The sequence below is a fragment of the Rattus norvegicus genome, chromosome 13, assembly GCF_021556685.1.
Source record: "Rattus norvegicus strain SHRSP/BbbUtx chromosome 13, alternate assembly SHRSP_T2T, whole genome shotgun sequence".
NCBI classification, from domain to species: Eukaryota; Metazoa; Chordata; class Mammalia; order Rodentia; family Muridae; genus Rattus; species Rattus norvegicus.
The window spans coordinates 64,038,160-64,064,767 of NC_141546.1; the positions used below are offsets into that span (position 1 = coordinate 64,038,160).

The window sequence follows — 26,608 nt, forward strand, 5'->3', positions numbered from 1 at the left end:
GTCCCTGGAAGCTCTGGTTGGTTGGCATTGTTGTACATATGGGGTCACGAGCCCCTTCAAGCTCTTCCAGTCCTTTCTCTGATTCCTTCAATGGGGGTCCCGTTCTCAGTTCAGTGGTTTGCTGCTGTCACTGCCGTTATCTTAAACTGTATTATTTCTTCAAAACAGTATCTCCAGAAACCATTTGAAGTACAATTTTCGGGATTTTCAGAGGTAAGAACTTAAATTAATTTCTCACTTAATTTTTTTTCCATCCTGAAAATTTTGCTCCCCCACACAGCAAGCATATGTGCAGGAGGAAAAACTAAAATGAATCCACTGACTTGGCTGTAAATAATCATAATTCAGTCAAAGGAGTCATACCTTCGCATGGAATGTATTTTATTATGGTATGCATTGTTTTCCAGGAGCTGGCGACCCAACCCAGGGCCTTGTGCTTCCTAGGCAAGCGCTCTACCACTGAGCTAAGCCCCCAACCCCTATGTTATGCATTTTTAATAAGAGCTCAGTGTCTGGAAAATTGTCTTCAAGGGTTTGATTCTGGTTCTAAGCATGGAATTTGAGGGCTTTGCTGCACACTTCTTATTTTTGCAAAGCTGTGCCCTCTTCTCATTAGTAACTTTCAAGATATGAAGAGATAAATCAGAAGAACCTGAGGAAGAACATAGGGACTTGATCGTCATCTGAAATTTCAGAGGTGGAGATGGGGATGAAAATAGATGGCACAGGCAAACCTCAGCCAGTACTGAGTTGTGACACGTGCTAATATCTATAAGTTGTTGCTGCTACAAATCTCAAAGCTCAGCAGCTTCAAACGATGTCAGTGTATTTTGGATGGCAAATCTGCAGCTGTGCGGCTGTTTGTTGACCTGAGTCAGAAGCCGGAAGCCGAGAGAGCATTATTTCTCCTTGCAGGATCATCTGGGTATCAGTTAGCGCACGTGTTTCTCACTCCCCTTGTCTCTGTAGGCTTTGTGGAGCAGCATGGTTTTGACACTGAAAGGGGTGCAAAAGTGCAAGCAGAATATACAGTGTTCTCAAGGTTAGTTCTCAAACTACAAAAGTCATTTCTGCGTGTGTGTGTGTGTGTGTGTGTGTGTGTGTGTGTGTGTGTATTCAAGAATTAAGGTAACTTGAAGAATATCTGCTATATCTATAAAACATTTCATACTCTTTTCTGTCAAGATGATACCATACAAGTGTAGAGTATCTGATCTTGACCACGAGAAACACAACAGTGTTGGGATAGTTTTATAGGTTGTGCTACTTGGACTGACTTTAGGAAACATCTTAGTTTCTTTTCCTGTTGCTCTGATAAAATACTCTGACAGAAGCAGCTTAGTGTAGAAAGGGTTCACTTTGGTTCCCAGGATACTTTCTTATATGGAATGCTGAGGATACAAGAGTGGTTGGATATATGAAAACTCATTATTGTAATCTACCATATAAACAAATTGAAAGAAAATAACCTCATGGTCATCTCAATGCCTTTGACTAAATCCAACACCCCTTCATATTAAAGATCTTTTGGAGATCATGGACACAAGACACGAATATAAACACAATAAAGGCAATATACAGAAAGCTAATTACTAATATCAAATTAAATGTAGAGAAATTCCACTAAAACCAGGAGCAAGACATGCTTGTCCAATCTCTCCATATCTCTTCAGTATAGTGTTTGAAGTTTTAGCTAGAGCAATAAGAAAACTAAAGGAGATCCAGAGGATACAAATTAGAAAGAAAGAACACCTTGTCTTGTCTATATAGCCTAGGATTCCAAGAAATGAGGTCATTTAAAGTGCGTGGGGATTCCCTCCTGTATTGACATCATCAACATACTTCCAGATACTTTTCTTTCAGAGATTTCAGGCATCATCAAGTTGACAGCTGAAATGAATCAACCCAGAAGCCTTTTCTCTTTTTGTATTTGTTACGCTGAAAGTACACGGAAATTATCCACTGCTAATCATCCGTGACACAGCAAATAGAGTATGTTACTGTATGTGACTACCTGGGGAGACACGAGCAAATAAACACTCACCTCCCCGAAAAGATCAGTGCTAATAGACTAAAGGACAAACTCCACCAAATCTAGATTAAGAACCAATCAAATTTATCAACCAAATTCACTAACAGAAGCATGGATGACTTACAGGCAATAGAATCATCAAAAAGCTCACCTAAGCTTAGGTGATTAGACAGGAAAGCTGCAGCATTGGAGTCCTTTACACAATTCAGACCTTTCTGGGAATTGTGACTGTTTATATAATATTAGGTTTATTTAAAAATAACGGCTTTGCCTATACATTGGAAATTAGTAAAAATTCCTTGGAACTGTAAAGAGGAATTTTAATCCAGCAACATGGGAGCTCTGGCAAGGGATCACATCCAAAATCTTTTTATGTCTGCATGATGCAATTGGAATACAGACGTGCCTTTAGCACACATTTTAATCTCAAACAATGTATTAAGGTTAGTTTGCAGAAGGAAGTAGCCAAATTTGAAAGTGTTGTCTAATTAGGGCACAAAGTGATGAAGAAAGTTAACAGAATGAGTCAGAGAAAGGATATGCCCAACTCTCAGTAGTACAGGAACAGCTCAGGGAAGAGAAGTGATTTAGAAGAGAAGAGAAGAGAAGAGAGAGAGAGAGAGAGAGAGAGAATGGAGAATCAACAAAGTAAACACAGATGAAGACAAAATGAGCCAGAGGGCCAGAGAATTGGAATGTCAAAGTTATTATGAACAAAGAAATTTAGTGAGAAACCAGGAGAAGCCAGAGTGAATCTACCACCTTATATGATCCAGCCGGCTTGGAGAGGAGTTATGAGTCCGAACAACTGAAGTGAACCAACCAGCAAGAGTTCAAGGAGAACCAGAAAGAGTGAGTTTAATCAGCAGTAAGTCTCTGAGACTACAATTATCTCTGGTGAATAAAACTTACTTTTATTAGAGCTATCTCATCTAGAGTAGTTATGTACTGATATAATCCTTACCTTTTAAGAGAAAGCTGGCAGAAGTTTATTGTAGTCCTCATAGTTTTATTTAGTATAATCAATTTTTCACACCACTGGGCCTTAAAACAAAAGCAAGTGTTATTGGAAATATATTTCTGAAACAAATGATGTTACCTTCTCCTCCCTGAACCTCAGTCTGAGAACAGGATAATTTGTATGTGACTTTGCATGGAGTATCTGAGTGTTTTTACCTAGAAACAGTAGAGGCAGGGTATCTGTACGGCCTGGATATCTGTGTCAACCTGACACAAGCTGGAATTATCACATAGAAAGGAGCCTTCCTTGAGAAAATGCCTCCATGAGATCCAATTGTAAGGACTTTTCTCAATTAGTGATCAAGGGTAGGAGGGCTTTGTGGGTGGTGCCATCCCTGGGATGTTAGTCCTGGGTTCTATAAGAAAGCAAGCTGAGCAAGCCAGGGAAAGCAATCTAGTAAGCAGCATCCCTCCATGGTCTCTGCATCAGCTCCTGCCTCCAAGTTCCTGCCCTGTAAGAGTTGCTGTCCTGACTTCCTTTGGTGATGAACAACAATGTGGATGTATAAGATGAATAAACCCTTTCCTCCCCAACTTTCTTCTTAGTCATGGTGTTTTGTGTAGGAATAACAAACCTTAATTAAGACAAACTGGTATTGGGAGTTGGGTATTCCTGTCACAGCCTGACCATGTTTTTGGGAGGACTGTGGAAAAACTTTGGAAATTTGGGCTAGAGAAGGCATTGAGTGTTAAAAGCTCTGTGGGCTGCTCTGTAAGAGCTTGGAAGATAATGTTGAGAACAGTGCAAAGGTTGGAGGCCTGGTTTGTGAACTTTCAGAGGGAAGATTAAAGAATTGTATCAGTGCTGTTGCTGTTTTGATTATGAAGATTCCGTGGTTTCCGTTAGTTTGGGCTGCAGAATCAGCTGTAATTAACAAGATACCAGAACTACTGAAGCAAAACCTTTGCATTACTAGGATGATTGGCGCTGGTTAGCTGGAGCTGGAAAATTAGCAGTGATTTAGAAGAGGCCAGCATCACTAAAGTAAAATTGTCTGGGAAGTGTTTCCTGAGAGCACAGAAAAGCCATGTGTCAGAGGTAGCCACAGTTATACCTCATGTTGGCAGCCAGACTTGGTAATATATAAGAGTCACTGAGGTGGTACTGCTTTTGAAACATGAAGGGGGTCATGAAGAGCAGCTGATCCCTGGCACTTTGATAGGTCAGGAGAGGCCATTGGCGCAACCTTAGTGGCAGTTGAAGGCCCAGTACTGAAGGAGTCATGCAGAGAAGTTGAGGCTTAACACCATGAGAAGAGGCTATTTGTAAAGTGGAATCCAGGTACAGCAGAAGATAGCAGTGTCTTGGGGATGCCAGTACTATGAGATGACCACCAAGAACAGCAGTGCAGTAGAGCACAGGCAGTTGAAGACTAGAAGACAAGCTGAGTTCTAAAAAAAAGCAAAGCTGGAGAAGTGACCCAAGCCCTTGAAGGAGCCCAGAAATTTGTGAGTGCATCTCATACATTGGATAGTTAGGATTTGATTTTACTTTTGATTGTGACTGTGCCCTGATATTTTTCCCTATTGAAGTAAGACAGTATTTAAGTGGAGCCTACAGTTAAAAAAGACTTTAAATTTCAAAAGAGATTAGATATTTTAAAGGGATTGAAATTTTAATATGTAAGAATTTGTAAAGACCGTGGGACTGTTCTCTCTCTCTCTTTTTTAATTGTACACTTTATTTATTTACATTTCAAATGTCATCCCTTTTTCCTGTTTTCCTCCTGCAAACTCCCTATCCCATCCTCCATCCTCCTGCTTCTATGAGGGTGGTCCCCCTCCCACCAACCTACTTCTACCTCACTGCCCTGGCATCCCATACTCTGGGACATCAAACCTTCACAGGACCAAGGGCCTCCCATCCCATTAATGCCAGATAAAGCTGTCCTCTGCTACATATGCAGCTTGAGCCATGGGTGCCTCTCTGTGTACTCTTTGGTTGGTGGTTTAGTCCTGGGAGCTCTGGGGAGGTCAGATTGGTTGATATTGTTGTTGCTCCTAGGGATAGCAAACCCCTTCAGCTCCTTCAGTCTTTCCCCTAACTCCTCCACTGGGGTCTGTATGCTCAGCCTAATGGTTGATCGTACCCGTCTGTGTTTGTCATGTTCTGACAGAGCCTCTCAAGAGTCAGCTATATCAGGCTCCTTTCAGCAAGCAATCTTTGGCATCAGCAATAGTGTCTGGGTTTGGTGACTACATATGGGACAGTCACCAGGTGGGACAGTCTCTCTGAATGGCCTTTCCTTCAGTCTCTGTCCCACACTTTATCCCCCTTTTCCTTTAGACAGATGCAATTCTGGGTTAAAATTTTGGAGATGAGTAGGTGGCCTCATCCCCCAACCAGGGGCCTTACCTGACCTCTGGATATGGTCTCTACATGTTCTCCTCCCACCCTTTGTTGGGTTTTTCAGCTAATGTCGTCCTGTTGAGTCCTGGGAGCATCTTGCTTTTCTGGCATCTGCGACTTTCTGGTGGCTACACACAGTTCCTCATTCCCCACTGCTACACACCTCTTTCCACTTCCCTGACCCTCTATAAATCACCCAGTCTCCTCCAATACCTGATATTGCCTCCCTTTTTAACCTCCCCTCCTCTGTTCCTCCCAAGTTCCTTCCAACCTCTAGATCCTGTGAGTATTTTGTTTCCCCTTCTAGGAAGGACTGAAGCATGCACACTTTGGTCTTCCTTCTTCTTGAGCTTCATATGGTCTGTGAGTTGTATCCTGGATATTCTGAGCTTTTTACCTAATATCCACTTATCAATGAGTACATACCATTTGTATTCTTTGTGATTGCATTATCTAACTCAGGACAATATTTTCTAGTTCTATCCATTTGCCTTCAAATTTCATGAAATCATTGTTTTTAATAGCTGAGTAATGCTCCATTGTATAAATGTATCACACTTTCTATATCCATTCCCCTGTCTAGGAACATCTGGGGATTATAAGTAAGGCTGCTATGAACATAGTAGAGCATGTGTCCTTCTTATATGTTGGAGCATCTTTTAGGTATATGCCCAGAAGTAGTATATCTGGGTCCTCAGGTAGTACTATGTCCAATTTTCTGGGGAACCTTCAGACTGATTTCCAGAGTGGTTGTACTAGCTTGCAATCCCACCAACAATGGAGGAGTATCCTTTTCAAATCATTAGAAAAGAGTTGAGGCTTAATAGTGATGTGTTTGTGTGTCAAGTTGACAAGTGGTCAATTGTACTGACTGTTTTTGTGTGTCAACACAAACTGAAGTTATCACAGACAAAGGGGTCTCCCTTAAGGAAATGACTCCATGAGATCCAGCTGTAAGAACTTTTCTCAATTAGTGATCAAGGGTGGGAGGGCTCACTGTGGGTGGTGCCATTCCTGAGCTGGTAATCCTGGCTTCTATAAGAAAGCAAGCTGAACAAGCCAGGGAAAGGAATCCAGTAACCAGCATCCTCCCCCTCATGGTCTCTGCATCAGCTCCTGCCTCCAAGTTCCTGGCCTGTGTGAGTTCCTGTCCTGATTTCCTTTAGTGATGAACAGCAATGTGTAAGCGTAAGTTGAATAAACCCTTTCCTCCCCAACTTTCTTCTTGGTCATGACCTTTTTTGGAGGAATAAAAACCCTAAATAAGACAATATCTTGTCTAGTTTGACCATTTGTTGTTGATCAACTACCAAATTCCATCATTTCCATAAGAAAATTGTACAGGAAAACTTTAAATCACATTTATTTTATCATCAGTCCTCAAAGTAACTGTGACACTTTACTAATCAGATCCTATTGTACATAGAATTACTGATAAATATTTCTGTGTACCAGTATTTTAACAGATCATATTTGGAGAATATGTCTATTCTTTCATATTCAGAAGTACTCATTTAAGATATTATTCGTAAGATAATTTACCTATCATTATCCATTTGAAAAAGACTTAATATAAGTGTTACAATTCTTTCCTTCAGAAGAGCTCCTGCAAATGGTAACACCAATAAGGTACATAATTAAGTCAACAAAAATATTTAAGTTATTCTTCTCATGTCTTATACAACTATCTCACATACAATGTTTGAATGTATCCAATGCTTTCATATGAAATCATTTTTTCAGATATTATACTGAAATAAAGCACTAAAGCACTGAAATTATAGTAGTTAGCTATAATATTCTGTTAATACTTTAAAGAACATACTGAAAACATGAAAAGAATGATACCTCAAACATGCAATTTAAAATGTATTACCTTTGAAGGTAGATACAACTTACCAAGGAAGATAGAGGTGAGGAGTCTGAGGTTTCACTTTGCCATTTGTACAACTTTATTTTCTTGGTTATACTGGATTTTTGTTTGTTTGTTTGTTTGAAGACAGAGTCTCTAACTCATAGATACATCCGTCTTATAACCACTGCCTACCATAACAGCATTTTACATGCCTGTACTGACTAGTTTTTGTCAATTTTACATAAACTAGAGTTACCTGAGAAGCTGGAATCTTAGTTGAGGAATGGCCTCCCTTATATTAGCCTTTGATCATGACTGTGAAGCCTTTTGTGATTAATGATTGATGTAGGAAGGTTCAGTCTAATGTGGATGTTGCTACACCTCCTGGGCAGGTGGTCCTGGGCTGTATTAAAAATCAAGTAAAACCAATTGTAGGGAGAAAGCCTATAAGTAGTATAACTCCATGCTTTCTGCATTAATCCATGCTTGTGTTTCTGCCCTGACTTCTTTCAGTGACCCACTCTGATTATGATGTATGAGACAAATAAATGCTTCTACATTGACTACAGTCATGGTATTTATGCAAGTAATCCAAATAGGGGGAAGGGGGGTAGAAGAGGGATGGAAGGGTGGCAGAGGGGAGATGCTGCAGTTTTGGATCCATAGGACCAGGCCCTTCCTGCAAACCTGCAGTTCATCAATGGTGTAGATGTTCCAGGACAATTACAAGCATTAGATATTGCCTGAAAGGTATATGAGCTGCTCAACCCCCTCAATCTCCCACTCTCATGACTGAGGCAGGCTCATCAGCATCCCCCATAACCAGAGCCAGCACTGCCTTGATGCTCAAGTGAGGGAAGGGCCATGAGAACATTTCTCCTACTCTGGTGACCCTAGGGCCAGTTCAAGGTCATGGGCACCATCCCTCCCTCACCCATGTTACTGCATGGTAGACAAGTGGCAGGGCTGTTCACTCTTTCAGGCTGTACCCCTGCCATGAGGGTCAACTCTACTGTGCTGCCCAAGTGAGGTGCAGGGCCACCTCTTCCAAATGCTGCAGCTAGTGATGGGACATGGCCCTAGGGTCAGGTTTCCTACCTGCCAAAGATGTTGAGGAAGCACGTTCACAACTCCAACAATGTGCAGGGGTCACTCTCCTGAGTACTGCAGTTGGCTAGGAATGTGGACAGCTTTCTTTCTCTTAAGTCTCTATGGCCAGCTCCTCCATGATGCTGAGGTGAGGAGTAGGCCCAGTTATGCACAGCCCTCAGGCATCAACATGTCCCAGGGAGCAACCCAGACTAGAAATGTCAGCCAGGCCAGGTAATAATAAACCCTTGCTGTTTCAGGGACACGTCCCCAGGTGGCACTCTCACCAAGCTATTCTTTACTATCCTTGAGTCCCCACTTCTGCTTCTCTTCATTGTGCCCATCTCTTTCTGTTTCTCTTTCTCTCTTCACCACTTATTTGTTCCTCTGATTGGTTCCCAGAGTCTCTGAGTATCTAGGGTCATCTCAGGAGTGGTCTCAAGAGTGGTATGCTCAATGTGTGCATTACATCATTAGGCAGTAATCATCTGTAGCATGATCTGCCCCCTGGCCAATGCTAGCTGGTGGTCATCTCAGGCATGCTTCTTGCCTAGACCTGCCTAACTGGACCCATGCAAAGGTCATCTGTCTCAGGCTCAATCCTGCCCAGGGCCTTGATCCCAGGTTGGTTTCTTCTAGTCTCCAGATCAGTGGCCCCACCCTGGGAGCCCCTTCAGGCCTGCTGGGTGCCAGACATCTCAGGCTTTTTTTTTCCCACAGCATCTGTTAGGCTACTAATCATCAGGTGTTCAGAGGTCAGAATTCTGGCATAGTCTCTCTACTACCTACATGTGACATAGCACACATACCTATAATGCCTCTAGGGGCAGTGAAAAGCAAAACTCTTATCAGGGCTATTTGTATCAGGTTTATTTATATCGTATTTTATACTAAGGATCCATAAATGTGAAAGAAACATATGCTTTCCTGGGATAAGTGAACTGGTTGGCTGGACCTGATGAATTAGTTGTGATTAAGGGCCCAGTATCACTGAAGCTAAAGTATTTCTTGAGGGTCAGCACACAGAAGCAGTAACCCAGAGAGGGTAAGACTGTCTCTTAAGCTGGCAGCCAAACTTCATAACACATAAAAGTCCTGATATGATGTTGGAGAAAGCACAGAAGATGAATAATTTAAGAGGCCTTGGGGAGAAGCTGAGAGTTAGCTTTCTACAGAGAGGCCAAGAGACCATCGGTGAAGGTACAGCCACCACTGCAGTGTAGACCTCACTGTTAGAGATAGCAGGACTGTGTGGTAACTACAGGGACAGTGTCTATGTGGAATGCAGCCTGTCTGATACTACAAATGGCAGACCCAAAAGCATAGGGCTACCTAAACCTGTTGGAGCCAGATGGAGAGTTAAGTTCCAGACATTAGACAATAAGCTTTATTGGATTTGGTTTTGGCTTTGATATGATTTTAACTGTTACTTGGCATTCCCTCTTGTAATAATAAAGATATATGGCTTATTTGGGATTTTTACATATACAAACACACACACACAGCATATATATATATATATATATTATATATGAAGTCTGATTAAATGAAATACTTTATAAACTCTTAAAATAGGACTTTTAAAATTATACTCTGATATTTTGTGATATTAACATGAGATTTTAGAGAAAAATAGGAAAGGGAAAGTTATATATTTGTATGTTAGGTCAACAAAGGGTCATTTGTGCTGGTTTGTTTTTGTCAACATAATACAAACTAGACTCATCTGACAAGAGGGAAACACAACTGAGGAACTGCCTCTATCAGACTGTTGTAATCCAGCCCACTGGGATGGGGGTTTGGATAACCCTGGGCTGGTGGTCTTGGGTTGGATAAGAAAACAAGCTGAGCAAGCCGTGGAGAGCAAGTCAGTTAGCAGCATTCTTCCAGTCTCTACCTCTATTCCTGTCCTGGATCTCTAATACTATAAGACCTAAACCAAATAAACCCTTTTCTGCCCAAGTTACTGTTGGTCACAAAGTTTTATCACAGTAAAAGAAAAGAAACCCTGATAATGACAACTCAATTGGAAATGTTCATGTTACCTCAGTTTTACTTATGTTTATACACTTAATATCTGTACCTGGAATTAAGCCTTCAAATGTCACTAAAGTTTAAAAAATAGTAACGGTAACAACAAACTATTCTAAAACATGAATAGGAAAAATTACTCTTGAGTCCTTAAAGCAGTTGTTTCTTGCTTCACTTACCTTACTCCTATGACTCAAGGAATTAAACCAGGACTTTCTTGATCATGGCATTGTATTGTAGGTATGCAGTTGGGTGAGCCACTCTCACATGGCTTGCTTACCAGAACATATTACTGTTTGTTCAAATACAAAATTTGAACTACCCAGGCTAATAATTGTTTATCAAAATTATCTATGTACACGTACGTTAAATAATTGTCTATCTTTCCATTTGCCTTAGTCTCTTAGGTACTCTAGACTGAAACACTGAGGACTTAGGTGACTTACTATCAATAGAAATACATCCTGTCAGATCTGGAGGCCGCCGTGCAAGATCAAAGAGGACTCTGCATCTCATGCGGCTGTGTTTCCTTGCTCGCTGGTGCTGGTTTTCTGTGTGTAGCCATAGGAGAGCAGAAGAGACAAGCTCCCTTTGGCCCATTTCAGTGGAATGTTAGTCTCATTGGCGAACGTTCTGCTCTGTCATCTAATCAACAACCAAAGATCCTACTTCATCATACTAGCCACCCGGGCTTCCTCATGTGATAGGGAAAAAGAAAGTGCTCAGCTCATAACACCATTTTTCTGGTTATGTATTATGATGACCAAAGCATTGAATTACAAATTAACCTAGAATATCTGGTCACTGTTAGGCTATGAAACACAGTGCTGAAGAGGTAGAGGTTAAAATGCCATTATATATTCTAAAAGGACAAGTGTCTTCTGTTGTTGGTCATGGTGACCCAAATACACAGTCTTGCCTTTGTAACATTCTTTTAACATTTTCCAGCTTTATCTGAAGCTCACATTATGCTTTGTAAATGACCTTTTGCTACTTATCACAATGCTGCAAATGAATTTGAGAGAAAAAACAGATTTCCAACGCATAAAAAAATTTCCATACATAACACAGAGAATGTCAAAAAAAGCATATAATATGATCTGGCTGTTTTTTATTAGCACAAAGAAATGAAATACTTATGGAAGATGATTTAATTTTTCTGAGAGTTATTGGTCCATATCTAAAATGAATAGTTATTTTCTTCCTTGATGATGAATTACGGTGTGATGAACAGTGTCAGATAAAGAATAGTACTCAGAATATATTAATGTTATTAGAATTTAAGTAACTGTTCTGTTACAAATAACCCCTCCCTCAGCTTCTTAGCAAAAAGATAACATTGTAAGTTTACTCTGAATTTATAAGTTTATTTGCTGCACACATAATTAAATATGGTGGCTTGCACAGTATATAGGAATTAAAACATTCTTTTAGAGTACTTGAAGCATGCTAATTTCTCCTTATTTCTGCAGTGTTTTATTTCCTCAGGTTCTCCAGTGTTGCACATGTAGTTTCACAACAACACTTGAAAGTATGTGAAGAAATTGTAGAACATAACTCATGTTAGTCAGAGTTATTCTTGCTGTGATAAAATATGGTGACCAAAAGCAGTTGGGAGGGGAGAGATTATTTGACTTACTCTGCACCATCATAGTCCATCAGAGAAAGAAGGAAAGGCAGAAATTCAAGCAATGCAGAAACCTAGAGGCAGGACTTCATGGAGTAGTAGTTTTTACTGGCTTGCTTTACTTGATTTCTTTTAGAACCCAGGCCAGCAGCCTAGGGTTAGCTCCATCAACTGGGCCCTCCAACTGAATTGAGAAAAATTTCAAGTGTCTAACATTGATTAGAAGACACTTAACTGATGGGATGACACTTTTAAATGGGTTGGTATGTCAAAATCTTGAAGATAAGCAAAAGAATAGTCTTCATAGATAATTGTATATCAAGTAATAGTTCCTAGTTATGAATTATGTGCTATCTAGGGATATATAATAATATTTTGGATTTTACCTAAAGATAATTATTCCTAATTAAGCTTTTTTAAGTTTTTATTTTTCCATCTTTATTAAATTGGGTATTTCTTATTTTCATTTCAAATGTTATTCCCTTTCCCGGTTTCTGGGCCAACATCCCCCTAACCCTCCCCTTCCCCTTCTATATGGATGTTCCCTCCCCATCCTCCCCCCATGACCACCCTCCCCCTAAGAATTCCGTTCACTGGGGGTCCAGCCTTGGCAGGACCAAGGGCTTCCCCTTCCACTGGTGCCCTTACTAGGCTATTCATTGCTACCTATGCACTTGGAGCCCAGGGTCAGTATGTATAGTCTTTGAAAATAACCCTTTTTAAATAATATTTAATTTATGTGTATTTTCCCTGAATGTATGAGTATATGTGCACCACAGGCATCTTGTGCTCATGGAAGCTGGAAAAAGGTGTTAGATTCTCTAGGACTAGAGTTATAAACAGTTTTAGATGCCCATTTGGATGCGAGGAACTGAACCCAGGTAGTCTACAAGAGCAACAAGTGCTCTTAACTACTAAGGCATTGCTTCAGCTCCTTGACCTCTCATTTTCAAAGGATGCAAAAGGCTCTATTATAAAAGGAATTCTAGTTAGGTGTTTTTCTAAAATTCTAAAACTGAATCTATACAAGTATAATTCAAATTTATTAGGAAAATGTATGATCAAAAAGTGAGAACTAAAGTTACTATAAAATTATTATCATGCAATAAGGTAGGTTTATATTATTCATAATCTATTTAATAAGAAAGTAATTTAATTTCAAGCATTGTTTAAATGCATCTATTAATTCATTTGACAAATGTTTATTGTTTGTGTGCTGGGTCCAAAGCCCTTGTGAGAAGCAAACATATCATGGAACATAGTAGACTGTGTTGAGAATAGTGCTATATACCATATCATTGTGCAGTACTTTGATACAACCAGGGCTGACTCACTCTGGAAGTGACATAGGAAAACACCGGTTTGTAAAGTAAAAGGAAGAACTTAACATGTGCACAAGAAAATCCAAGATGATTATGATCTTGGAAATAAGCCTCATAAAGAAAAGCTTAAGGAATAACAAAAGTGTGGTCAAACTGAGGGCTGAGGAATGGACAAGGGGGCAACTCTAAAGAGAGCATCGGACAGGAGAACTCAGCACACAGAGGTTTGTAGCAAGTAAAATTGGAACCAGGGCATGACCTGCAATGAGAGGAGGGGATCCATTATGCTGGTCTTCATGACAATCCTGTTGTTATTCTCTAATTATCCAATAGCAACAGCTGACTTTCAGGACCATTTAAATTAGGGAATGAGAAGACGATTTGAATATGAGTGATCTCTCAGACAGTGGAGAACAGAAATGGTCACAATAAAGACAGGAGAAGTTCTTTCAAATGGCTACTGCAGTATGTAAAAAGTTTCATGTAGGAGAATAAGGAATAGAATACGTCAAAGACAACCCCCTGGTGTTATATAGAGACCCAAACAGAGAGTGGCTGCAATAAAACCATGCTCCATTGAATGAATAGACAGCATAAATGGTGTAATTTTTTTTTATCTTTTTTCATTTTCTGTGGAGGGCACAAGGTTGGGAGAGTAGACCTGGGAGGAATGCGAAGTGGATCTGGGGTGGGGGGGTGCATTGTATGAAATTCTCAAATAATCAATGAAAATATTATGCTGATAAACACAAACACAGAAAGGTCAAATTGGAGGCAAATAGTCACAGAACTATTGCATGTGAAGCCTTTATAAACTGCAGCGATAGAGAATAGTAAGTTAACTCTCTGTGTAGTAGACAAGGAAAATTTTCAAATATGTTATAACAGTGCAGTGATCCAACATTAGCAGTACTTAATGCTTGCCATTCGGGGCACCATTTCCTGATTTGAGGTACATGCAGGAATGAATAAGAGGACCAACATAATCAAACTTGGGAGTTTTAATAGAAGTGATAGGCATTCAGAAATAATAGCATAATCATAGGCTTTCAGCTTGAAATTAATTTGATGTCTTGATCATAAAATGTACTGATTGGCTATAAAATTAAATTTTCTTTAAAAAAGCATAATTTTAATAATTAAGATACACTAATGGAAATGTGCATACAGTTTATTATTATGCTTTCTAATTTCCAGTGCCTGCACCAGTTAGCCTACCACCATAGTCAACAGTGTGTGCTCTTTGTCAACTTCATCAACAAGCAGGAAAACATGCAAACACCTCGTGGAAAACTGAAGAGTTAGAAAGTAGTGTATGCAGAGAGTTTACTTGGTGACCTGGGGCAGAAATACTAGGCAGCAGAATACACAGCTCAAAAGCCCAGGTCTTGTGTTCTTTATTTTGTTTTTCAACCACATTGTGTTTGTTTCACTATTTGAATGAGAAAGAAAATATAAAGAAACTAAAGGCAATGAAAACATTGCAAACTTATTATCTGTTGCTTTGAAGAATTCTAAATATATGTGATTAATGACAAAGAGAGCTATAAGAAACATGAAATACATATTCTCCCTATTTTCCTATTGAATAGTTTGAGCTATGATGCTTTGCAGTTTAGCATTTTAAGTTTCATTAATTGTAGAATAAAGTCATGCTTCATTTTTGACAATTAAGTACAATTTTACTGGAAGGGAGAAAGAACTCTGAATTGGACTCAAAGGAGAAATCTTCTTTAAAGGTCACCCTTATTAAATGGCATGACAATTTGATTATATCGTTCCTGCTCAATACCCCAGACTATTCCCCACACAGTGGCTGAAGTGATGCTTCATAAAATGAAAGTCAGAATGTGTTGTTTCTCTACCCAGCACCTCACTAAGCCTCTTCATTTCTCTCTGAATAAAAGCTAAAGGTTTTGTAATCAAAAGACACTGGCTCTGTTTGTCCACCTCCCATCTCTCTGGAATATCACCCTTTCCCTTTGCCACTCCACTACAACCACCCTAGTCCTCTTGTTCTTTTAAATGTCAAGCTTGCCCCTTTGCACCGCCTTTGTGCCATTTTCTCTACTGCAAATTGAATCTCTGTGCCAGGCACCCAGAAGTGAACCTCCTCATTTTCAAGTCTCTGACCAAATTATAACTTCTCAATAAAACTTTCCTTGATAACTTTATTTTAAGACAAAAGTCTTGCTCTACTGATACAATTTTCTCACTTTTATATTATCTCATTCTTGCTCAGTTACCAACCTTTTCAATATCACAAATGTTATGGATACTGTTTATACCCTATATTGGTTTCCTTGTTCTCCATTGAAGAAACCGATTTCCAAGTCTTATGGCTATTTCTCTGATATATATATATATATATATATATATATATATATATATTTCTGCCCTCTGAATATCAGTCCACAAATAGAAAGTGTTTAATAGAACTTATTAAACAAGTGAGCATTTTCTCTTTCATCTTCATAGAAACTTCCCTATAAAACAGAAGAATGTGGAAACATTTCTATCAGAAGGGATTAAGAAAGAAGCATGTATCTTCCAGCTTCTAACTGGTCTAGAGAACCCTAGAAAGAAGTAGATTCTTGGACATACAAGATACACCAGAAAAGTCTCAAAACCCTTTAAAACCCTTTTCAATGTGTTTTTAAAGATTAAAAAAAACCCAAGTATAAGAAAAGTTTGATCCCTATAGAAAGGTGTGGCAAACAGGCACTTTCTTAACTGAGATCAGTTGTTCTAGACAAACTCAAAAGCAGCACTCAGAAATATACTGTTAAACTTTGTTAAAAGATGAGTATGAGTTACTAAAATAATATGAAGTCTATTAGAGGCCGTAGAGGTGAGGAAAAAAAATACTGTGTACATTTACAAGATCTGCTCTACAACTTTGCAGATGCTCATAAATAAATCAGGACAAGTCTTTAAGAATTGTGTTCCTTGGTAAAAACCCATTATACATAAATAACCATGAAGAAAGGTGACACTTTCATTAGATCATCACCCCAGTCTCTCTAGTAGAACAAAAGCCACGAACACTTGAAAAAAGAGACAAAGTAGGTGAAAATCCTAGCATATTCAGGGCATTGGTTACACCTTCCTGAAGGGCTTAGGAAAGGACGGTTCAGGAACAGGCTGGTAATATATGCTTTCCTGAACACTAGAAATGAGGCAAGGCAGGAATTTTAAGAATAGGAAATTTGACCTACAAAGGGAAAATGTTCAGATAAGACAAAATGTCACCTAAAAATTAATGAGTGTCTGATCTTTTCTGTTCTTAGGATAAGACTGACAAATGCTGAAAGCCAAATAATGTTAGGAAAGGAATCTGATTGTTGTCCCCGCGACTTTCTCTAGGATGCTGTGCAAAGGTAAGGCCTAAGTCTACAGATGATGCCAAAGTTGACAAGCCTTAGTTCTACATAGCCATAGAGGTATTCTTGACTTGTGTTCATGAAGCCCTACTCCCGGGCTGTCTGTATTGACCCATAACATCACCCAAAAAACCTAGCAGAAGAAATTCATCTTCATTTATAAAAGGAAATCGAAACATTCCCCCAAATAGACTTTCAAAACCAAGGCTTTCAGAAGCTTGAGAATAATTTCATTAGCAAAGACACATATAATCTGAAATTGAAAGGATGTTCAAAGACGTTCCATGAAAATAGGAACCCAAAACGAGCAGTAGTAGCTGTCCATCAGTTAACACAGAGTATGAGACAAAAATAATATGAAAAGAAACAAAAAAGGTCCTAATATAATAGTAAAGGTATCAATTCAACAAGAAGACTAAAAACCAGATGAAAAATATATGTCAGTTTATGGTAAAGTAACCTTGTTTTATAAAACAAATCATATTCACTAGAAATAATTTGACAAAGCTAGCAGAGCTTGAGGCAACACAAAACCTGATTCAAAAATACATGGAGCTATCACAAATAAAATAGATACTTAGAAAATAAAATATAAAGGAGGCAAATAAACCCATGTTACCACAGCTGACAGATTCATGTGGAAAGTATAAAAATTCACTGGAGAACTGACAAATTTTCCAACAAGTGTTTTGAGAATCCAGACATAGAAGATGAATGTTTTATTTATTTACTATTTTGAAGTTATAATTACGTCATTTATTCTTTCCTTTTCCTCCCTCCAAACTCTTCACATATCTGTTTGTGCTCTTTTTTAATAATATATTTAAATTGTTGTGATAAAATACATTAAACATATGATATTATATATTTAAAAATGCATAAATATAACCTGCTCAGTCTGTATAATGTTACTTGTGTATATGTTTTTCCAGGCTGTCCATTTGGTATTGCATAATCAATTACTATGTTCTTCCATAGGGTAGAGTATTTCTCTCATTTGAAGGTTTACTTAGTTATCTGTAGTTATTGTATGAGGTGAAGGCCTACTTCTCCATCCACTTAGGTTTCAAATTATTTTTATCCTTGTTCTGCTAATGTTTAGGAAGACATAATGGTAAGACTTTATGGGCATAGCTTCTGACATTGCTAGAAGAACAAAATTTCACAGCAAATTTCCTGATCCTCTAATCCCTAAAATATTTCTGTCCCCTCTTCTACAACATTCCTAGAGATTTAGGTGTGGGAGGGGTTTTGTACAACTTTGCAGTTTATAGGTTGTAGTTTTTCTATAATGATCTCTATCTGATAAAAAGAGAAAATTTCTTCAGAAAAAGGAAATTGATCTTTTAATGCAATATGTTCTGATTATAGTTTCTCCTCTCCCAATTCCTTCCATATACTTTCCACTTCTTGACCCCCGACATTTCTCCCCAAGTTTCCCTCTCTCTCTAATCAGAAAATAGACAGGTATCTAATAACAGAGGAGGAAGGAGGAGAAGTGGAAAAGGAGGAGGAGAGAAAGGAGTTGGAGGAGAAATAGGAGAAGAAGAGAAAGAGGAATAGGTAGAGGAGGAGGAAGAAGAAGAAGAAGAAGAAGAAGAAGAAGAAGAAGAAGAAGAAGAAGAAGAAGAAGAAGAAGAAGAAGAAGAAGAAGAAGAAGAAGAGGAGGAGGAGGAGGAGGAGGAGGAGGAGGAGGAGGAGGAGGAGGAGGAAGAAGAAGAAGAAGAAGAAGAAGAAGAAGAAGAAGAAGAAGAGGAAGAAGAAGAAGAAGAAGAAGAGGAAGAGGAAGAAGAAGAGGAAGAAGAGGAAGAAGAAGAGGAAGAAGAAGAAGAAGAAGAAGAAGAAGAAGAAGAAGAAGAAAAAGAAGAAGAAGAAGAAGAAGAGATGTGCTGCATATTATTAGATGACAACCTAACTATACCTGAATGAACTAGAATCAAAAAATAAAGATTCACCTGTAAGAGAATTTTGTTTAGCTTGAAGTATTTGAATCCATGTTGAGGTCACAAAACAGAAATATTTAACTTGGATCTGGAATCAGGAGGAAAGTTCTTAATTTTAGAATTTGAAGTAGAAAGACACACCTTTAACTTAGCCATATCTTCTGCTGGAATTGTACATAAGGTCATGGAAGAAGGAGGCTTTTCCTCTTTGCTGCTTGCTCCCACCTTGCTCTTATGTCCACTCCCTTACTGGCATTAGAGTCTACTTCTGTAGAGAGAATCTCTTATAAGCATGACCTATCAATAAAAGTAGCAATAGCCAATTACTAACAAAGGAAGTAAGAAGTGGCACACTGGCAGGGAGAGATGGGATTCTAGGAAATAGTAAGAGATAAGAGAGATGCTGAGGGAGATGCTAAGGAGACAAGAAAGGAGAAGAGGGCTGGGGCTCAAGGAGAGGCAACTAACCAAGTGGTAGGCATGGAATGATTTAAATGGCTAAATAAGTTAAGAGCTAGTCGGAGAATGAGCCAAAGCTTATGGCCTAGGCATTTAACAATAACTAATTAGTCTCAGTAATAATTCTAGGAACAGGACTGTGAAGGGAAAAAACTTACATATGTTTTAAACATAATTCATTGGGATTCCAGCATCTACTAAAGACCAACAGCTACATCCAGTCTCATGAATTGAGAAATGTGTAGATTCTTTATTTTTCCAATCATAGTATGTCACTGTAGAATTAGTTGGACCACAGCTTGTAAGTGATTCTAATGAATCCTCTTCTCTCTCTCTCTCTCTCTCTCTCTCTCTCTATATATATATATATATATATATATATATATATATATATTCATAAAATTGATCCTATTAGTTCAGCTACTCTAGAGAATCCTGACTAATACAATAGGACAAAGGAAACAAACAAATGGGCAAAACTAGACCCCTTGTAAAATGAAACAAAGAAACACAGATTTTGAAATACACAATCACATACACAGAAAAACCACTGAAATGAAATGGGGAACCACAATATATAAGCAGGAGACCTGTAAAAAAATGCCAGGACAAAACATTAGGAGACAAAGAGACTTGTAAATGAAATTGAGTTCTTTTGTTGGCCATCTACTGCTGGACAAGGGGCTGTCCTTAACTGTGCTTTGTATACTCAGTATGTATCTGTTGGAGAAAACTATTTTGACTTTATGAAGAGTTATCAGTTAGAGATAACTTCTGGGTTAGAGAAAGGTGTTTGCATTTGCTTTCCCTGATTTGCTCTTCACTGAGATACCATCTGGGTTACACCTGGGTAGACTATATTCCTGCTCCCATGTGTGAGTGTGTGTGTGCGTGTGTGTGTGCGTGTGTGTGTGTGTGTGTGTGTGTGTGTGTGTGTGCGTGTGTGTGTGTGTGTGTGTGTTTGTGCGCGCGCGCGTGCACGTGCGCACACGTGCCTGCCTGCCTGCCTGCCTGTCTGTCTGTCCTGTTGCTTCCTTGCCATATTCCATATTCATTGCTTCTCATCATCTTCCTGCCTCTTTCTCTGCAGAGTTCCCTGAGTCCTGAGGGGAGGGATTTGATGGAGACATCCCACTTAGGACAGAATGTTCTGAAATCTTCATTCTCTGCACTTCTGTCACTTGTGGGTCTCTGTATTTGCTCTTCTCTACTACAGGAAGGAGTTTCTTTGATGATGTCTGAGCAAGACACTTATGACTATAGCAGACTGTAGTTAGGAGTCATTTTATTTCTGATTCTTTTGTAGAACAGTTGGATTTGGGGTGCTGTTAGGTCCATGTCCTGTCTACTGTCAGGTTTTCAGACATCTGCAAGTATCCGGCATTGATTAGGCCTTCTCCTGTCTCATGTCTCATGGATTAGGCCTTAATCCAATCAGATAGTCACTGGTTACTCCTACAACTTTTGTGCCACTATTGTACCAGTGTCTCTTATTTTCAGGTCACCACTGTAGTTAACAGGGTGTGTGGTACAGCATGTGAAGCCCCTTCTAGTGGAAGTAAAAGCTCTAAATAGGAAAAAGTTTCAGTTCTCCATGTTCAGTGAGTTACAAAGCTACTGTGTTCATTAATAGCGTCTTACCATCAGTGGGCGGAGAGCAAACAATAAACCTGATATTGTTTATGGGATGCTATGAGAGCTCTTTGGACAATAGCTGGATTAGGTATAAACCATTCCTAGCACTAGAGGTTTCATTTGTGGCAAGTGATGTCAAGTTAGGGCTTTATCTTCCTTGTCACTTGACACTCCCATTTAGGTTTCTTTCACATACTTTAAGAAGCTTCTTTATAGGTTTCCATGCAACCCATCAACTGGCACTTAGCTGTATCTGTCTCTCCCTGGATTCTCTTCTGGGCTTCCTTCTTGCCTGCCCTTCTCTGTTTTTTCCTCTTGCTCCAGTTCCCCACCTTCTCATCCATCCATAACTATCTACTCTATTTCTCGTTCTTAGGGAGATCCTCCCTTCTCCCTAATTCCTTACCCTATAATTATTTAAAACATCATTCAGAGTGAGATATCACAGGTATTCAGAGGATAAATATGGAATGTATTCCCTTATATGTGTATCTTAGCTGGTAAGAGAAATTTTCTTGATAAGAGATGAGGAATACACTTACCTATAGATGTAAGAACAAATATGTAGAATATACATAAGAATTATGCTGGTTCAGTAAAGTAGTGGCTGTAGGTTCTCCTTCAAAATCCATGATGTCATGAGCCATGAGAGTTGACTTGGTTTCCAAGAAACATTTTCTTCTTGTGAATTGGGTTACGTGGATGTAGATAGGTGTTGCTTATGCCTGCCACTGCTAGCCCTGGGGGGGTTAATGTGTCATACTTGTCACTGTTGTTCTTAGGTGTCATGAATAGGTAAGACTCTTGGTTACTTCCCTCCTCTGGAAGCTTTCATAACACGTTCTGTTGTCATGACAGAAGTCCTCAGGGAGGAGGCCTGCATGTCAGTTACTGGACCTCTGTGTCCAGTGTCTGAAGTACATGGACTCTTCATCTCTGTGGACCAATAAGGAGCAAATCAGGGGCATAAAAATGATTTGGGAGTCTCTCGAACTACTCTGACCAAAAAAACTCAAAGGAGTTTTTTTGGGGCTCACAAAAAACTGAAAAAGCAACCATAGACTCTGCATAGGTCTCCACTGAGTCCTCTGCATATATGGTATGACTATTAGCTTTGTGGTCCTTGCAAGACTCCTAACAGTGGGAGCTGCTGTATCTCTGACTCTCTGCTCTTTTCCTCTTTGAGTTGCCTTGTCCAGCTTCGATGTGAGGGCTTTATCCTTGTTTTATTGTATCTTGCTCTCCCTGTTTGGGTATCATCTCTTGGGGGACTGATCTTTTCTGAGGAGGAAACAGAAAGGGGAATGGATCTGAGAAAGGGGCTATAGCTAGGAAGGAAGCGGGAGGAGAAACTAAGAGGGAGGAGAAATGTTGGCTTACATGTATAAGAGAAGAATCTATTTTCAATAAAGAATGTGAAGGTGGAGGAGGAAGAGGTGAACTAGAAGGAAAAGGAGGAGGCTTTCTTATGCTTGGTATTTATATTGTTAGATTGGATTTTTGCTCTGGGAAGGCGTTATATCAGCCTGGATGTCATATAGTAACATATTTTTAACATTCTTTAGATTCAAAACCTATTTAATTTCAAGAAAATTATCATGTTTTAAATTTTATATACAATATGTTTTCAAGGTTTCAGAATTATATTCCACATGCATGAAACAATATCTTTGGGTGAAGACCTTTTTTAAATTTTTCATTGGTTATTTTATTTTATTACATTTCAAATGTTGTTCCCCTTCCTGGTTTCCTGGGTTGATATGCACTATTTGAAATTTGATAGATGCAAGTTCAATATCTTCATATATCATAATACCATGACAATAAAGCAATGGTAATATAAAACTAAACCATCTGAATAAAACAGAAGTACTTAGAAGGTGACCAATATTAACTTCTAATGCTAAACGGCTCATTTAATAGTAGTGTAAAGATGCCTCCTTGTCAGTGTATTATGCAATGACTGTGCTTCTGTGATGCTCTCACCTATTTTCCCCACGTTTCTTCTTTATGTAGCTCCTGTTACTCTGGGCTGTTGGCAAGTCATTTTATGAGTGGTTCGTCCCTTTCTAATTTGTCACTTTCCTCTCAGCACATGGCATTCTTTGACAATTCTACTTGTGTTAAATGGTATTTCCTTCCAGAGAAAAATGACAGTATGTCTTCTATCACTGAGAGAAGAGTACGTTGTAAAAGGCAATGGAAATTTAAGAGACTATCAGCTACTGCCTAGGTGAGGAATTGCTATTTGTATGATTCACCACTCCATCCACATACACGTACTGAAGGATTCGTATTGCAGGAGGTGATTTTCAAATTATGGCTCCATGTTTTGGGTTTGAAAGCATGTATAAAAGGGACAGGAATTTTTTATTTAGCATCCTCTTTATTATGTTTATTTGTTAGCAAGACTTAGCATTTTAAATTTTGATGAATTTACTTTCACAGTATACTTCATTCAGCTATGGATATTTGTTTTTCTCATCCATTCTCAATCTGGTATGTTGGTTGTAAGTGATGTTAATTTAGAAAAATAAATCCAAGCATGAGAGTTATTATCATGATGTGAAAGTTTGAACTTACATTGGCCCCATTTTTGTCACGAGTTACCATGAACAAAGCAAAAGTAGAAAATGCCGTAACATGTAATGTCAGAAATTTAAAAATTTTTATTTATAAGATACATATAAATTTTAGGGCTAGAAAGAAGACAGCTAGAAAATTAGCTAGACAATATATATAGTGATTGTGATAGCCGTAGTTCCTATGAGTACAGTTAAATGAAGTTGAGGATCAGCCCGGAAATTCTCTTTTTAACCACCCATATATTTTTATCAGAAGTTAATTTCAATCAAAAGATTCATAGACAGTTTACCTTCTCTTCCAGTTTTTATGTTCCACCGAATTCCCTAACAATGTAGGTATATAACTTAATAGCTTTGGCATTTGACTATTCAGTCACAGCTTGCTGGAATCAAGGGCATTTTCTGAGCACCCTGGTATTGCCCTTTGGTGGTTTATATCACAGTTTAAGATGACGTCTCTTTCTCATGTTATTCCTATGCATCTTGAAAGATTTATTTCATTGCCTTGTGCTCTTCTGTGCCCTGGGAGTCTAGAATGCTGTCAGAACAACAGCAAAGATTTGGTGAAATTTAAGCAAATGAAGGAACACATAAATTTGAAGACTTCACTTTTTGTTGATTTCCCCAGACCAGTGATAAAATCATTATATTTTGTTCTTCCTTATTATTCATTATAATGCTTCTTTATTATTTACCACAATCACTGATTGGCATGATTTCTGAGCTAAACCACTTTTATTTCGCTTTATAAAACTCTTTGCATTTTTAAAGTTTACTTCTGAAAATAGAACTAGAAAATTGGTCTTTTTCTATCCATGTGACCTAAAATTTTCAGAATATTTCTTGACTACTCATCAGATAAAATAAGCTTTATTTTAATAAGCTAGCATATCTTCAAAAAACCATATTATTACAAAATCATACTTAATATTTCATTAGTTAATTAGTGAGCACAAGTAGTTAAAGTTTCTAAAATATTTGATGTATAAGAGAACTGTGCTTTGTCATAGAACTTTAGATAATATAATCATTTAAAATTAGAACCTCTAATATTTACTGGAGGATTGTTAGGATTTTAAGGTTATTTTTTGCCAAGGTTTATCAAATATTAATAGTTTCTGCTTCTGACATCTATTTTTTCCAGGCTTGGATCTTTCTTCTAAATCTTATGTGATGTTAATAAAAATATAAGTTTTGAGATAAGGATAGTCAAGACTATTTAAGAACATATTAAGTAAAGTAGATATACAATTCTAAATATAAAACAGAGAAAGGTATGTATCAAGGCATTTTTAAATTAAAGAAAATCCTCTATTTGACTCTTGATAAAGTACCATAACTGGAGTACATAAAGTAGATAATAAGCCTGACTTTTATGAATAAACTATTTTTAAAATAACATTCAATAATCATATAAATGAGCCATCATATAAATGAGTATCCAATGACTTCTCATGAAAATGCAAGATAACTAGTGTGCAATGTTGCCAACCAAAAACAAATGTTCCTAAAATTCCCCAGCCAGACCTCATCTGTCCACCTAAAAAAGAAAAAAAGAAGGAAAGGAAAAAAGCAAGAAAGCTGACAACATAGTTTATCACTAGCTGTAGCAGAATTCTGTTCATGGTGCCTTTCTTTATATTATTGAGCAGACCTGGATGATCTTGATTTCATTTACTTTAATCAGATGTCTTCTGAAATGCTTCTAGTTACTATTTGGTTTGAATGAAGCCAATTTATTAAAAAAAAAGTGAGATGTTTTTACTTAACATAGCCTGAATAGCTAAAAGGGAAATGATGGCGTGAGCAAAAAATGGCATAATAAATCAAAGGACAACCTTTTCCGTCTAAACATTCCCAAGGTTAGTTTTCATCTTAATAGAATTGCTGATCTGTCAACTGATCAACTGTAAATACACATGTGGCCTGTCTCAATGAAAAGAAGGATGTCAACAATAATGAGGAAAAACCACGTGGAGTATTGTCTAAAGGTATTGTTTTTTGTTGTTTCCTACTACTTACGCTTTGTGTGCACTGAAAATCCCTTCCCTTCTTCAGAGTAAAATTCCAACTGATTAAAAATGAAAGGAACATATCAGAAACACATCTTTGAGTGGCATAGAACAACAGACATTGTGATAAATAATGTTTTCAGTGTCTACTTTAGATTTCAATGAAGGAAAAAATGATTAGAAATCTCCCAGTTTCTCAAAAAGTGCTTTTTGTATTTGAGATACTTTTTAAAGCATATCATTTGAAGTTATTTAAGAAAAAACCTATACCAACGAAGCATTACCATCATTAATGATCTCGAGAATGCCCCTATGAACTCCATGCTCTGAAGAGGAGAAAGAGGCACTCTTTTTTTTTTTTTTTGGAATCAAATGTAAACTTTACATTATCAGTTTATCAGTTTTACTTTTACAAACAACAAGCATTTTTTTTAAAGATTTATTTTATTATATATAAGTACACTGTAGCTGTCTTCAGATACACCAGAAGAGGGCATCGGATCTCTTTACAGATGGTTGTGAGCCACCATGTGGTTGCTGGGAATTGAACTCATGACCTCTGGAAGAACAGTCGGGTGTTCTTAACCACTGAGCCATCTCTCCAGCCCAACAAGCATTTTTTTTAAAGTTCCTTCAGATATATGCAATGACAGCTACATGACAATTCTTGCATCATCCTTGGCTAAGAAAAAGACTCACTAGAGAGGATATGAAACCCAGATAGTGCCATATCATGTCTACTCAAAATAAAACCTTTAATCAGAAAGATGACACAGCAAGGTTATATTTTAATTAGTCCTGAACCTGCTTCTAAAGAAAGTAGAAAGAGAATATGTCTATCCTGTTTACCCTGTACATGCATGTCTGTTCCTGATGACCCCATGTGAGGTGACCAGTTAGACAAATTACCTTTAGTAGAACATACTCCTACTTCAGTAAATTATTTGCCTAAACATGCCTATATTTTTATGAGGACCATCGATTATGGAAGAACTCCAAACTCCAGCATCCTATGAATCCTTTTCAATGTTTGTAGAGATATGCATGTCACCTTATCAGCAAAAATGCTCCAATTTATGTTAAGAATGCCTAAGTCAGAATTTTGATCTCACTTTCATTGAGCATATGCAGAGAAGCTCTATGGAAGACTTTCAATAGGAAGTAATTACAGCTTTTATTCAGTCAAAAGCATATCTACCTAGTGGAGCACACATACTTTGGGGCCAATGATGAACCATTCAGAAAGAACAAATCATTTAGAAGTT

At 38.1% G+C, this 26,608-nt stretch overlaps 1 pseudogene; it reads right to left on the reverse strand.

Moving 5' to 3' along the window:
- Window positions 1-9,068: 9,068 nt before the first annotated feature.
- On the reverse strand, window positions 9,069-9,177 carry LOC120096420 (small nucleolar RNA SNORA17; annotated as a pseudogene).
- Window positions 9,178-26,608: the final 17,431 nt, after the last annotated feature.